At 37.8% G+C, this 15004-nt stretch overlaps 1 pseudogene across 1 annotated transcript; it reads right to left on the reverse strand.

Moving 5' to 3' along the window:
- Window positions 1–638: 638 nt before the first annotated feature.
- Window positions 639–14718, reverse strand: LOC149234408 (uncharacterized; annotated as a pseudogene). The gene is made up of 3 exons (XR_016246086.1): window positions 14223–14718; window positions 2224–3232; window positions 639–1779 (listed from the first exon to the last, which is right to left on the reverse strand). The product of XR_016246086.1 is annotated as an uncharacterized LOC149234408 (transcript).
- Window positions 14719–15004: the final 286 nt, after the last annotated feature.

Here is a 15004-nt window from a genome sequence, read left to right on the forward strand (position 1 = left end):
ATATTTACAATGGGTTTTCGATTTTGTTTACAGATTTTTATCACAATCATACTTTGGTGCCATTTACCACAGTAAAATATAAATTTCTGCTTGGTCTGTAAACCTTATTTCAATTTGATCGCCTTATCTATAGCAGTTAAAGCCATTTACGATAGGTTTTCGAGTTTGTACTAGTTCTCATCACAATCATACTTTAACCATACACCAGAGTAAAATACAATGACAACTAAATGGGCCTCAAATTTTCATGTTGGTTCCCATGTCGGCATCCAATTTTCATTAATCATCAAATGTTGCACCCAAGCACCTGATCGTCACAACATAATATGTCTTGATTTTATTATCTTGCAAGGCATATACAACCTTAATTAATAGCAGAATACGAAATTCAGGGGAAATGTATGAAAAAGGTCTCTGGACCATCCCGCCTACCCTTCTTTTCAATCATTGGTTTTGGAAATATTATTCTCTTTTCACCTTCAAGCCCACTATAAGGTACCCTCTGTTATTGTAACATTGGACTAGATATTAATATTGGATATTTCAAGAGGTTGTAAGTCCATATTGATGGAAGGACACTCCAGTTTGTTTTGTGTGCAAGGCTGAGCATTGAATCTAGAAGACAGTAATATTCTAGCTTAAGAGAAAACAATAAGACAATCGATGTCCAATTCAATTTCTGCCATTGAACACATCCCCTGAAGCAAGCATTGGAAGCTTCTCCAAGCTTTGCAATCTCAAACTGCATCAGATACTGGTTTAAACTTTACATGGGTCTGGGCTAGTGTCCATATTTGACACAACCAATGCATCATCAAAATTCAATGTACTATTACACAAACACACATAGAGTTGATGTATCATTCCCACCCCGATCCAGGCTGTAGAAAGCACCTAGCTGCTCTCAGTGCATATGATGAAATACAAACATAGCATTAAGTACAAGAATTATCTGAGTGATTGTGACAATATGGCACATTTATTAACCATCATTATCATTCTTGGCAGGCATCCACATAAGATGGCACACATTGTTTGTTGGATCAATATAAATTGCCTGATACAATTTCATTGCAAATGAACTAGCTGTCAGGCAGATGTAATAGAAATTGTCTTCACTGAAAATTACAAACTACCTAAAGGTGTAGTGTAATACTTGTATTATGAGGATGCTGAAACGGCATATTACGAAAACACTAAAAATACATGCATATCATCTTGCTGCGTATATGTACAAAGTGATTCTGACAGAGGCAGACAAACCACAAATGATGTCATAAATTTGGTAAAATCCATCCCATGCTCCATCCCAATATAAGACCAGCACTAGCAAGGCTTAAACCGAGAGTAACAGCAAGTCCCCAAGTAATGCTCATCCCTGAATCTGATTTGTTCCTTTTTCTGTAATGTCTATCCTGGCGAGGCATTGAGAGAAGCCGGTCCTTCTTTACCATTTTCTTATTTCTTGAGATTTCACAAGAATCAGAATTTAGATAATCCCGGTCTTCTGACTGGAGAACTTTAAGTTGCAATCTGAGCTTTATATTTTCTATCTCCAGCAATCTCAGCCATTGTTGATAAGCAAACAGATGCGAAGCCTCTCTTAGAAACAATGATAAAAGTTTTTCTTTCTCTGAGACTGCTATAGCAGCTGTTTTCTCAGCTTCTCTAGCCCGAGTCTGTGAATGTCGAAGAGCATCCAATAAGTCTGACTTCCTGGTATAATCAGCTTCCAGATATTCTGTTTCTCCACCGGAGCCGGTTATCCTGCCATTGTATCTGCCAAACAGTAATGACTAGCTTGAGCCACTAAGAAATTAAGAATAAATTACCAATACCCAGATTTATTAGCAAGAAGCCTTTGTCAATGACACCTTCATGTTATGGGTATCACTATATCTTTAATGCAGGGTTCTCCATGTATTGCATGTTTATAAACTCTCTAAGACTCAAAAGGAACTGAAAATTGTATGGCAACCCAGGATATGGAGGAGCCGTATGAGTTTAAAACAGTGGACATTGAATGGATGTGCCAATATAGTTTGCCAATTTATCATGGACTTTTGTTCACGTTCTGTGAAAGAGATTTTTAGTAAATATACATATTAGCTTTTGCAAAGAACAAAAATTACAAAGACAAAAAATGCCCCCTCTTATCAAGTATATTTTACGCACCTTTGAAAAATAGTATTTTATGAGACATCATGGGGCAACCAAACTCACCTAATGATTCTCTCTTGGTAATCAGCGGAGGATGATTTATGTGCAACTTGTGATTCGGTGGCTTCTGAAGTTGAGGGTGAATGGCCATAAAGTAGCAAAGCCCTTCTCTTCTAGATATGGAGATTTGAACCTGCCAACAGAAGTTGAAAAATCTGCATCTTTGGATTTAGACATGTCCATCTCTTTAAATTTGTCACTGCTTTTAAAAGGTGCACTCCCATGCCAGACTGACTGCGGGGGAGGAAGATCACAATTTTGCAAATGTTCTGCAGACTTTACAGCAACAATAGAAGCCAACTCCCTTTGATCAGCTCTACGCCACCTAATTCCACCCTTCTCATAAGATTTTGCATTTGTACAGTTCAAATAGTGGTTTATGGAACCTTCAAGCCCAGTACCATCCATCAATTTATCCATTGTCCATGCTTGATCTTGACAACCATCAACAGCAGAAGTTGCATGATCTTTACTTCCATTCATTTTCTTGACTTTTTTAAAGTCAGAGTTTTCCTCATTCACTTCCCGAGGACAGCATGTATCATTTTTGCTTTGTCCACATGTTTGTACATTAGAACAATTACTCAAATCTGAGTCTGTACATGAAGGTAATTGAGAATACATTTCGTTGTTCCCAAATCCTTGCTGAGTAAATTGAAGTGCAGCATATTGATTGTTGTTTGAGTGCAAATCTTCTTCAGTGACACTCAATTTCCTATTGTACAAAGAGTCACAACCAAAATTGATCTTCCCTTGAAAGTCAGGCTGAAATTGTAACCACCATTTCTCGTCCAGTGAGAGGCTTGGATTCATGTTGATCCAACTAGCTCTGTAATCAGATATTGCACCAATGGGAAATTATATTTGAAAGAAAATGGGTTCTGAACCACCAACTATAATCTATCCGCAATATTGCAAAGCATATCAAAGAAAAGAATTGCATTGAAGGTCACTCCAAAGCAGCTTGGGCATTAGATCTCAGCAGCAAATATATGCAATCCTTCCTTATCACCTGCTACCAGCAGTCAAATCAATAATAGTGTGAATACTTAGTAGGCTGCTCACTCATAAGAAATTTGCATTCAGGCATGAAAATTCAATCAGGTACCACTAAATTTAGCATCAAGCCTAAATGATGGCATCCTAGCTTACTGAATACAACTATCTGCATAGCATTTAGATTCTTTTTCATCAATATCTTTACATGGATACTATTTTCTGACCAGAATATTTATAATGCTTGCTATACAAATGAGACAGGCTACACACAGAGAAATAGGGGCAGAAATAAGCAGCAACACTAAATCCAAACAGGAAATGAGATGAAAAATATCAAAGGCAATAACTCAATTTCAAAATCTCAATAATAATGATGTATACAATTAACTCTTAGAAGCTATAATATATATACAACTGAGTCATGACTCAACTAAGTCCACTTTCAATTTATTGACACATGTAATCCTACTTGTCCTACATGATGCACATGCACATGCTAAATTATGAGGACTTTAGGACAGGTCTTCCCCTGTTAAGATGCTTTGTCCTCAAAACATGGGAAGAGAAGAATGCTTGCTGAGCTAAGACACCTAACACTGGGGCATGGACATTTAGATCACCTCCAAGAGGTCATGGGTAGGACCGTAGGACAGGTCTTCCCCCATTAAGATGCTTTGTCCTCAAAGCATGGGAAGAGAAGAATGCTTGCTGAGCTAAGAAACCTAACACTGGGACATGGAACATTTAAACCACCTGCAAGGGTTTAAGGGGACACTAATCTCTCTCTCTCTCTCTCTCTCTCTCTCTCTCTATATATATATATATATAGTTCAATGGGTTGGTGCCAATATTGCCAGGACATTATTAGTACCCAACACACTGTGCAAGTCCCCAGTTTGATTCCCACAAAGTCAGGCACACTAAGTTTATGCCACACTTTACATTGGTTAGCATGCTTAGAATGGGGAAAAGTGTCTGGGAGTATCCTAGCGATTTATTTCCGATGATGTGTGTATGTGTGCAAATTATAGAAATAAAGTATAGACATGAAGATGTAAAGTTTTAGAATATTTAAAACAAAGAATTATAACACATAAAATGTGCAAGAATACACCATAGATCATACATATAGAATCCACAAACCACAGCTTTCTCATTCAGTGTCATCAAAACATAATACATAAAGAATATGATAGATGGCAGTACTGATGAAATTTAAAAAAAAAGAGGGTAGAAGTTTCCCATAGCTCGTCCTCCTGGATCTCATAATCAATATCACTACCACTGAAACTAAAGTTCCCATGACACTCTCGATCACCATTATCAAAAGTGACTGGCTCTAGGACTAGTGCATTAAGATCCAACTATTGATAGTTTGAAAATAATTGACAAATGACAACATATGGGGACATTAACCATTGGCCAACATCAGTACACATGAGACTTGAGTGTTGGACACACATAGGGCATGTACCCTACTCATGATATGTGTCCCATGATTGACTAATACTCAGGGCTCAAGTGTTTATGTGTTCAACACAAGGACATGAGATACACGGCCTAAAAGGAGACTGTCCTATGTCAGAGTTGCAAATGAAGTTTTCAAATTTCAAATTGTGTCTTCCGCGGTTTCTTTTCCATTTGATAGGGTATAAAGAATTGTGTGATATTTGGGAGATTTCTATTACACATTCAATATTCCCTCTCATTGGAGAGCTACCTTGCCCTCTTCATCTATAGTTTGAAATTTGGTCAGCATGTCGACATAGAATCCCAACACTTCTTCATGAAAGAACATGAAATACTTCTGGACATGAGAGGTTAAGGGAAAATTGAGAGCATAAGAAACAACACTAATTTTGTAGTGTGGTTTGGTATGGCCTATAAAAGCAGGGAGAAATTTTGAATTTATCCTGCTGCTTAGAACTCGTTTGCTTATATGGCCAGAGTGGTAGATAGACCCAAACACCAACATTAAAATACTGGTTGGTTTTGTCCTGATTTGCATGCTACATCGTGTTTTGGGCAAAAGTGTGTGGCTCTTTTTAACATTTTAGATTCCTGAATGGTGAAATCCTTCAGCTACAGGAGTCTCAAAAGTTGCAAGGAACCATAAACAATTGCAGACCAATTATCTAATGGTCAATAGTCTTATATAAATAATTGGGAAAATGGAACCATTGGGCCTATTTTTCTGGTTATCTCCAACACATCAATGAAGATATCTTTTAAGGCATTCATTCTTGTTTTCTGCTGGTTGCCATAGCATATACTGATATTGAACTCTGTGCCAGCTAGCCAAAATTGTTCTTTATAGGGAAATAGGAAAAGTATACAAGGGAAAATTAACCATGCCCAATTACAGTTGTTGACATTTCTACTCACTTTGGCATGAAATTGTACGAGTTCATAGAATAAAAATGGTAAAGGATCGGTTCTTGTCAACATACATTCCAAAATCTTTAGACTTTGTTAGGATAATGAATTTATGGATGTTGTCGAGGTCAATGGGCATTGAGGACAATCACTTCTTTCTTTCTAATACGCCAGCAGCCATTCCACGTTGATGATATCTGCATTGTTGGAAGCCTGAAATGGTGATAGATAAGATAAGATAATTTTATTGACGTCCAACGAATGACCATAAATAGGTCAATGGGACTGAAGGATACAACTAGTAACTAGTACAATGTGGGAGTGCAAACGCAACTCCTAGAAAATGCCAAAGCTAAATCTAGGATAAAATGAAGTAAAAAAAGGATACAATAATAGGACAACCTCATAAACATGTAGATTTCACCAGTGTCATTAAAGGGAGGAAAGGAATCAAGGAGCTCATCATATTAATCATCCACCATATCTACTTCATTATCATTAGGATGGCCATCAGAATTTCCCATGAAACAAATTTACTTTCACAAAAGCAATTATGACCTAGAACCCATTCATGAAAGCAATCGTCCTTAGGTGCGCACTTTAGACTGACAAGGTTATGAAATTGAACAAACACCCATTTAAAAAATCAAATAGGAAACCAGGCAAGTGATTGGCCTGGCCAGATCGTTTCTGAACTGCAAAAGGGATGAACTTGAGCTGTTAGAGATTGAGTTGCCCAACACTTACAGCATCAAGAGAACTAGGCTGCATTTTCAAACGTGAATTACCTTGTAGTGCTCCGGTGCCTTGACATCAAGACAACCAATAACTTCCCAACCTTTTGACTGAATGCTTGGATTGGTAGCTCATACTGAATGTGGTTAGAAAGTTGGACCTTATAAGGGGGAGCATATGTGCCTTCAATGAAAATCCTCTAAGAAGCTTCTTCAAGTGAACGTAGAGGGAATAGGAATTGTGAGACAATGTTTTCCCCACAGTGAAATGTGGCCATATTTATGGTTGACTAAAAGCTAGATATTTTTCAAATACCATTATAATGCATATACCAATGGTGGTTGGATCAATATTAACCAACCATTTTTCCAAATTGGTAAAAGTTCATGACTCCTCCTCCATCAATGCAACTTCCCAAAACATTGCAGATCTCCTATTGCAACCAATCAAAGATGTTGGTCTGGTTCAAGTGATCACTAATAATGCAACAAATTGTAAGGAAGCAGGAAAAATTATTGAGTGTACTCATCCACACATCCTTTGGTCCGGGTGCTTGGTGCACACATTGAACCTTTTGATGCATGATAATGTGAAGCATAAGAAATGTGGATGGATTAATGAGCTTTACAAGAGAGGGAAGCAACTCATTAAATTTATCACAGGGCATACAAGGGTAAACTACTTTTATGGCACTTACTCCAAGTTGCAGTTGCTTAAACTTGCAAAAACAAGATTTGCAAGTTATTACCTCACCTTTAGGTGGCTAGTGAAGATGAGACAAGCTTTAACTAATACGGTAACCTTTTAATGATGGGAGGAAATTAACACTGATAGAGATGGTGCTAATGTAGCCAAGGACACTATTCTTGACAATTACTTTTGGTCACAGATTAAATATGTTTTGCAATTCACCAAACCAATTTATTACATGATCAAGTTTGCAGATTCAGATCGGCCAATAATTGGGGAGGTGTATGAACAAATGGATAGCATGTTGGGGCATATTAAAGACATTGTTGAGCCTAGAGATATCACCTTGCACAATTATATTCGTGCAGAGGTGAAAAATCGATGGGATATGCTAAACATTTCATTGCATGCCTTACCATATGTTTTGACACCTAAATACTATCATCCATCATGGCTTTCAACACCAGCGCCTGGGAGGGGGAGCAAGAGAAAACCACACCTAGATCCAAAGGTTCTATCTGGTTATATGAAAGCATTGGATAAATTAGTCCCTGATGAGGAGGAGGTTGCCATTATACGGAAACATTTGAGCAACTATACGCTTAGCACTAGTCCATTTGGGAGCATGCATGCAATTAGAGATCGAGAGAATTTGTCTTCTCTTGAGTGGAGGAACATGCATGAAAGTGCTACTCCACTTCTACAAACTTTGGCATTGTGAGTGCTATCACAAGTGGTAAACACATCTTCTGCAGAGAGATGTTGGAGCTCTTATTCTTTCATCCACAGTGTTAAAAGGAACAGGTTAAGTTTAGAATGGGCAGAGAGCTTGGTTTATGTTCACTACAACTTGCGATTGTTGTCTCATTACTGTGATGATGCAAAGACTAATAAAGACCTTAAGGTTTGGGACAAAAATCCAGAGGAGCCCAATTTGGAGGATGGAGTGTTGCGATTAGAGCAATTGGAGGATGCTCTTATCCAGGATGATGATGATCGAGTTGAGATGCCACCCCCATCCGGTCCCTTGGTTCCCAGGTTCCATGCTTCAACACCAACAGCAGGGGCTTCATCTTCATCAGTTCCACTACCAGTGCCACAACTTCCAGAGCCACCATCTTCTTCATTACCACCACGTGGAGGCTCACGTCTTGTTCGTGGTGGAAGGAGGAGAGATTAGTAGATATATTCACAGTTTACTACTTTTGTCATAGATTAGACTTGTAGTCTTGTTGTGAATTTGAACTTTTTTGTCTTACTCTTCCTAGTTCAGTGTGTACTTGAGTCTTGGTGGTGGCCAAGTGGCCTATTTTGTAAACATTATTATTTGAATTTTGGACATGACTCATGTTGACAGTTGCTCACTTGCTAGATAAGTTACTTGAATGTTTGATGATTTTATCTTCTAAATGTTTTATGTTTTATGAATCATGATATGCTTAAAAATTTGATGTATGTTTGTAATTGCTAGAATCTAGATGGTTGATGCTTGAATAATTAATCATTGATGTACAATGGAATCATGGATGCCATATCTATCTTGATTTATGTAAAAATATGCATGTTTTCATGTCTTCTACAACTAATTTGGTATTTGGTTTTTTTAATATAAATGCAAAAAAATATATATATATATATATATATATAGTAGATGCTTCCGAGACACTTCGCTTCCTGGAATTTTGGGAAATGACGTTTCCGCGTCCCCGCTTCGTGCAACGTTGCTTGCAACAGGTCACAAGTTTGAGTCCAAAGGAGGGTAGAATATGTACACCTCTATAGACTCTAGCAGTCAAATCACTACGTGGAGGTGGGTCCCTTGTCCCACAAGCAAAGGGGTCTCGTACACCAATTTGGTGTTTGGCTTGGCCGTGACCCTAAAAATAAATTATTATTATTATTATTAAAACCTTAAATTCCACATATGGTACACTGATACAATTGGAAGGTCAATCAGCAAGAATGAGGGTGTGAGTGAACTTTGAAGGATCTAATTCCCACCACCTAAGAAGGATCTAGGGAAAGCAATCAGCATGGCAAAGCTAGAAACTATTGCCAAGGTACACATAACACTTGTAACATGTGGAAAAAGTGGATGACATGGACTAAGTGGATCACACTAAAATCAATCAGAAAACGTATGAGCAGCGTAGAAACAGTGTGGCACTTGAATAAGATTTCAAATGGAAAGAAGAAAATAATGGAGACTCGTCCTTTAGGCTGTGGTTAGTGATTTAGATGGGGCATTGCCATGTTAATCATTTAGCTTCAAACCCTGGAGTGTTAAGACTGTTGAAATTTTGGATATAGGGCAATTTAATGCAAAACTGAAATTTCACCTCACAAGGAGGTTTCTCAGATCTAGTCCCCATGAACTTCAGCCTTGGGGCTAAACTAAAATATCAATTTACAGCAGCAAACAGTGGACAATATTTCATCTTACTTCAACCCAACACACTAGGTAGCCCAACCGAATACATACCAAATATATGCCAACAAGTTCCAGCCCTCAGGGCACACTTTTTAAAGCATAAACCAGATCTGAAATCACTTTACTTACAGCAGAAAATCTTCTCTCTTATATTCCAATTATATGTTAAATCACAAAACAATTTCAATCCTATGTTATGTCAAATCACCAGGAACAACAAGTGCTGGAAATTACTCAATCAAAAAAACAAGGCAAGCTGAAATTCAAATATGTATAGAAGAATGAAGCACATGTACATACAACTTATCACAAGATGGTACAACTCTTCAAGCTCTTTGAAAAGCAAGAGAACCCTAGCCACCAACTCCTCCTAACCAAAGATGGTCACTTCACCAAGAATCCTCAACAAACTAACATCATCACCAGCAATTCCTCCTTGGCCAAAGAAAAATGATTCCTTCTCTACTCCTCAACATGCATAACAAGCGACACTAGTGTTTCCAAAACCCTAGTCTTCTTCTCTCACAAGAGCTACAAGATACAACGCTATATCTATCCCTTTAAGGTTTATGACAAACCATAGCTTCTTTTCCTCCTTAGGGTGAAACCCTAACCCTAGAATATCCCTTGAACTTCTCCAAGGGCCCTAGTTCTCCAAGGCAAAGAGAGAGACTACAACAAAGAAGAGTACAAGGAGAGAGAGAGAGGGGGGTGTGCTTTACTCTTCATATCTCTAATATAAAATGAGCATGAATGAATGATGAACAGACTCTCTCCTTCCTCTATTTATATGACAACTGATGGAGGGCAACAACGTCAAGTCGACCTAATCCACTACAAGCAACCTACTCTACAAATAGGTCCACACATATGAAGCACTCCATTCTAAAAGGAAACATGTCAAGCTCCAAAGTGATGCCATCAACAAGCAAGGTTCCATGGCATGGGGATTTCCCAACGTCCTTCTCCAAGGGTTCCAAGGATCCATGCATATCCTATGTCATATGCATACTCCGGGTCCGCCTTACCTAAATGATCATTCCCTCAACACAACCTAGCATAGGTCCAGTACAAGCCTCCATGGCAAGTGCTCCTCTTCCAAAGCAAGGCATCATATTGAGCAAGTAAACAATCTCCATGTGGCCCGTATGAAGAGTGTCATCAAGTTGTCCAAAGGTATCCAATGCGTGAAGGAAAAAGGCCACATGAGCATCCATACAAGCTTTAGCAATCCGAGAGCAAGCCCACCCTCTGCATGTGCATGTCCATCATGAAACAACCAAGGGTCATTCATACACCATGCACCCCACATCACATGAAGCATCCCAAGATGGTGTAAACACTTTTGGAGTCTCACTAAAAGCTAACACATAGGACATAGAGCCTTGGATTATATGTTGAGTGAATTTGACAGGTTTCACATGCAGCATTAATTCAATGATAAAGTTGCAGCCTCCAAAAGCTGTATAAAAGGCGACTATCATGATATAAGAAGTTAAGAAACCACAATACAAAGTTGGCACCAAAAAAAAAAACTCTCAGAAAAATTAGAAGACATGGAGAATGAAGAAAGGGATGTATGGGGTTTAATAACATCATATATTTTTTGTGGTAGTTCTTGGAGACTGGTGATTAAGGCAAGTACGCAAATGGAAAAATCTGGAGCAACAATAAAACAATTTTTTTCAAAGAGTAGTTACTAAAAAGATAACTTTCATTGGATATGCATGTACAAAAAAACAGGTCATAGAACAAAGACGAAAGACACATGAAACACAGGTACCGTATAAAGGATATCTTGGATAGATCAATACCATACCACTTGCAGTCAGCATGTAAGCTAGGCAAAGACTACGCACACAAGCAATTAACAAGTCCAAACAGGACATATACTGAAGTAATTGGGAGCAATAACTCAATGCAAATTCATAATAGTGATGGTGTATATGATTGACCCTTATAAGGTATTTATAGGACAGGCTCAACTAATTCCAGTTACAATTTGTTGATACAGGTAATGATGTCTTACACGATGCATATGCATATGCTAGAATTTTAGGACGTAGGGCATTAGGAAAAAGAAGTTGTAAGAGATCACAAACATTGTGCCATCTATAAGTTTCTTTTTAATAAAATGCATACATCATAAATTGCAGTAAAAATATGCTGTCATTACATCAATAAAACTACTGGCCGGACAATGCTACAATTGATTCTCTCTCCAATGTATGCAAACAAAACCTTCTTGTCTGTCTTAGCACCTAGCTTCATGGAATCTACATATTTTCTATATGTGTTCATTATAGCTGCCATTTAAATTTTACGCTTCTAGATCAGCTTTAAAAGTCAAATCATCTTTAAAAGTTCTACACCTCTTCCAAAGGAAGGCAGTTCCTGTTAACAAAATCATGCACCAGAATTCCGTGCCATGCTTGGCCATCAATAAGTTCCCAAAGATTGCCCCTTTGTAGTTTAGAGGACCAACTAATGGAGTTGCATAATTTGAGGAAATCCCATAGAGCTCAAGCAACTCTACTACTGCAAATAACATTTTAAATTGTTGCTTACTTTAGAAAATTGTACAAAGGCCATTTGGTTAGCATCAACTTACAAAGTGTGGCTTTTGACAGTTGGACTTTGATTGATTACTATACAAGAGCTCGGCACTTCAAAAGGATTCAGTCAAACCTATTTTAACGTACCCTTATGTAAAATCCTCAACAGACTGCAGTGCAAGAATCTAACTTATGGATTTATAGATAAATTGATTTAGTAGAATTAATATACCAACAAAACACCTCTACATTGGGTTGAAAGGCATCTTATGAGAGCGTCACCATATAACAAACGAAAAACAAATGTTCCAGCAATGGCCATGCTTAGAAAGGTTAGCAGGTTTTTGTTAGTTATTTAGATTCGGAAAGGCCTTAGGTCACACATCTAGAATAAACAGGAAAATAAACCTTGATAATGGATGGACAAGAGATGGAGAAAATTCGAGGTGACTATAATCAAAAGTCAAACTTGAATATCAAACAGTCAATTGCACATCGGTAATTCCCAAGGAGCAATAGAAGAAACACTGGTATCTGAAAATCAATCGATTCTTTTGGTTCCTTGAGCAATCTTTATGCCAAGAGATGTTCGCTTATTCCAGTAGTACGACATAATATAGAAATTATGGATTCCGTAAGAGAAATTTGTGATTAGATTAAAGTAGTTTAAACCTCTGCCGTAGGTCAAATGCATTAATCGACTATATTTTTGAAAAAATCTCAAAACATAATTTATGTGCTCAAGATAGCAAAATTATGCAGAGTTGGAACAATGTCATGAAAGTTTATTTAAAAGAATAAGAGAAAACCTAAACATGAAGGAGAAATCAAAAGGACCGAAACGGGAAAAGTTGAAATCGTAACCTACTAAATAATTACAGCACGGTTGTTTCAGGCATAGGATTTTGTGTCCAATTACAGCAGCTTTATCAATTGAAAAACTAAAATATAAGATATACCAATAACTTGCGCAAGCAGAGCTTGAAAACCAGGACGATAGGACGGGTTTTGCTGTGTTCTAACAGTAAACAAAAAGAGCAATTCTGCTCTAAAACACAATAAGGTATCATTTATCTTCTTCGGGGCAGGGAAATTCTTGAAAGAACATGCCAGATAACAGCTAGAATAATTATGCCAAAATAAATGCAGCACTGATATAATAAACTACAACTCCGTCTGACTGAACTATTCCTTATGTAGACTGAGATCTATGTGCCATGGAGAAAATTCTACAATAACGCTCCCACGGATACCAGAAATGCTTTCATGGCGAGCAGTATAGTAGCGCAGATCCATCTAAAAGCGGATGTTATATGCAACTTAAAATTGTGAAGCTTGAGGTTGCTTATATCAGGTTCCAATAATTGATATAGCCATTTGTATAAACTCGATATATGCATGCTCGAGCGCAACCTCAAGGTGCATATCAGACCAAGGTTTAGAAGGCTTTGGGCTAAAATCCAGATTCAATGCATGAACTGAATCATCTAGATTCGATGCACTGTAAGATGGGCACAATAAGAGTCGATGGATCACCCGCACCCCCACTCTGACAGTAGATTCTAGAATGCAGCTTACTTCTCTTGGTGCGAACAGACGGTAACAGCCAGAAAAACTGTCTGGAAAATATTTTATACGGCCAGTGAACCCCTGCTTCCAGAATACTTCGGTGAATTGGAATCTAAATCAGCACTGTTTTCTTACAAAATCAGAAAATTAAGAATACAAGTCACGTTTGCAAAGCTTAGAACCGATAACCTAGGTTTCAAACCAGGAAAAAACAAATTCACTAAAAAGGATGTAGGGCAGTTAACCATGCTTCTGACTAAATAAATTATTCACCAAACCGCTCCAGCTAAGATCCTTTGACAAACACTTCAAAATCTTCACAAACAACAACATCATTAATTTGGGGTAAAAAGGTCCAGCTGATTATCATAACAGCTTCCCATCGAAGGGAAAAGAACTAAGCCTGGGAATATGCATAATTCATAGATAAAAATAGTAGACATGATTGTATCATTAGCATTAATTCCAACACTGATATTGTTCTAACAAATGATAATTTCCCATCCCTGAATCGTTAAAATACAGAATTCGGATCGCATCACCATCTGTTCACTTTCACCAACTCTCAATTTGCAGAAAAGCAAAAGCAATTAGACAAATCTGTTCGAAAGAATGATGCTGGTTGATCAGACAAAGAATAGATTTACCTGCGAAAATAAGAATTTCAGAGTCCCAAATCTTGCAATTGAAATTTTGCCGAAATCCAAACTCCCAAGTTGCAATTTCTTGCAATAATTACATGTGTACAAATATGTAATGCTGATGCACAGCTGAATCTTGTGGAGGAAAACTCTATGCCCAAATGTACCCGTTATTCTGACATGCCTTGCACACCACTCAATACCGTGGTGCCGAGTTTAGATACCAATCCCACATGCCCACCTGCCCTAAATCCCGCTATCTAGCGAAATTTTAACATCATTTCCAACGGGGAAAACTGTTCTTATTCAATAGGGACGCATGCAGATGGGTCAGATGCTTCTTTTCCCTCCAAAATCGAGCGATCTGAAGCAGATTACAGAATAAAAGGTGCATGCGGTTTAAGGAAAGAAGTATCTAAACGGAAAATACTGCGACAGGGTCAATGATTGGAGGAAGTATTCGCACAACGCGCTGGCTTTCTACCCAGTACAACCAACTACGAGACGGAGAAAGGAGAAAATGAAGGGACAATTCATGGTTCCAATTCACCTGTCACTTCAAACTTTCGCCAAAAGATCTGTCTTGTGTGTACTGTACGCAAACTGAAATGAGTATCGGATATTTTAGCGGAGTATCTATATCTACCGCTAAAAGGAGAATAGACAATATTATTCATCGGAGACAACGCTTCTGTGATGGCGACAAATTTAGTGTTGGATGTCAACCAATTAATTTAATATTATTTTTATTTAAAATGCGTAAATGAATTTAACATTTAGAAAAACTG

Source organism: Pinus tabuliformis, chromosome 8 (genome assembly GCF_031772625.1).
Source record: "Pinus tabuliformis cultivar Carrire ecotype Pingquan chromosome 8, CPIR1, whole genome shotgun sequence".
Taxonomy (NCBI): Eukaryota; Viridiplantae; Streptophyta; class Pinopsida; order Pinales; family Pinaceae; genus Pinus; species Pinus tabuliformis.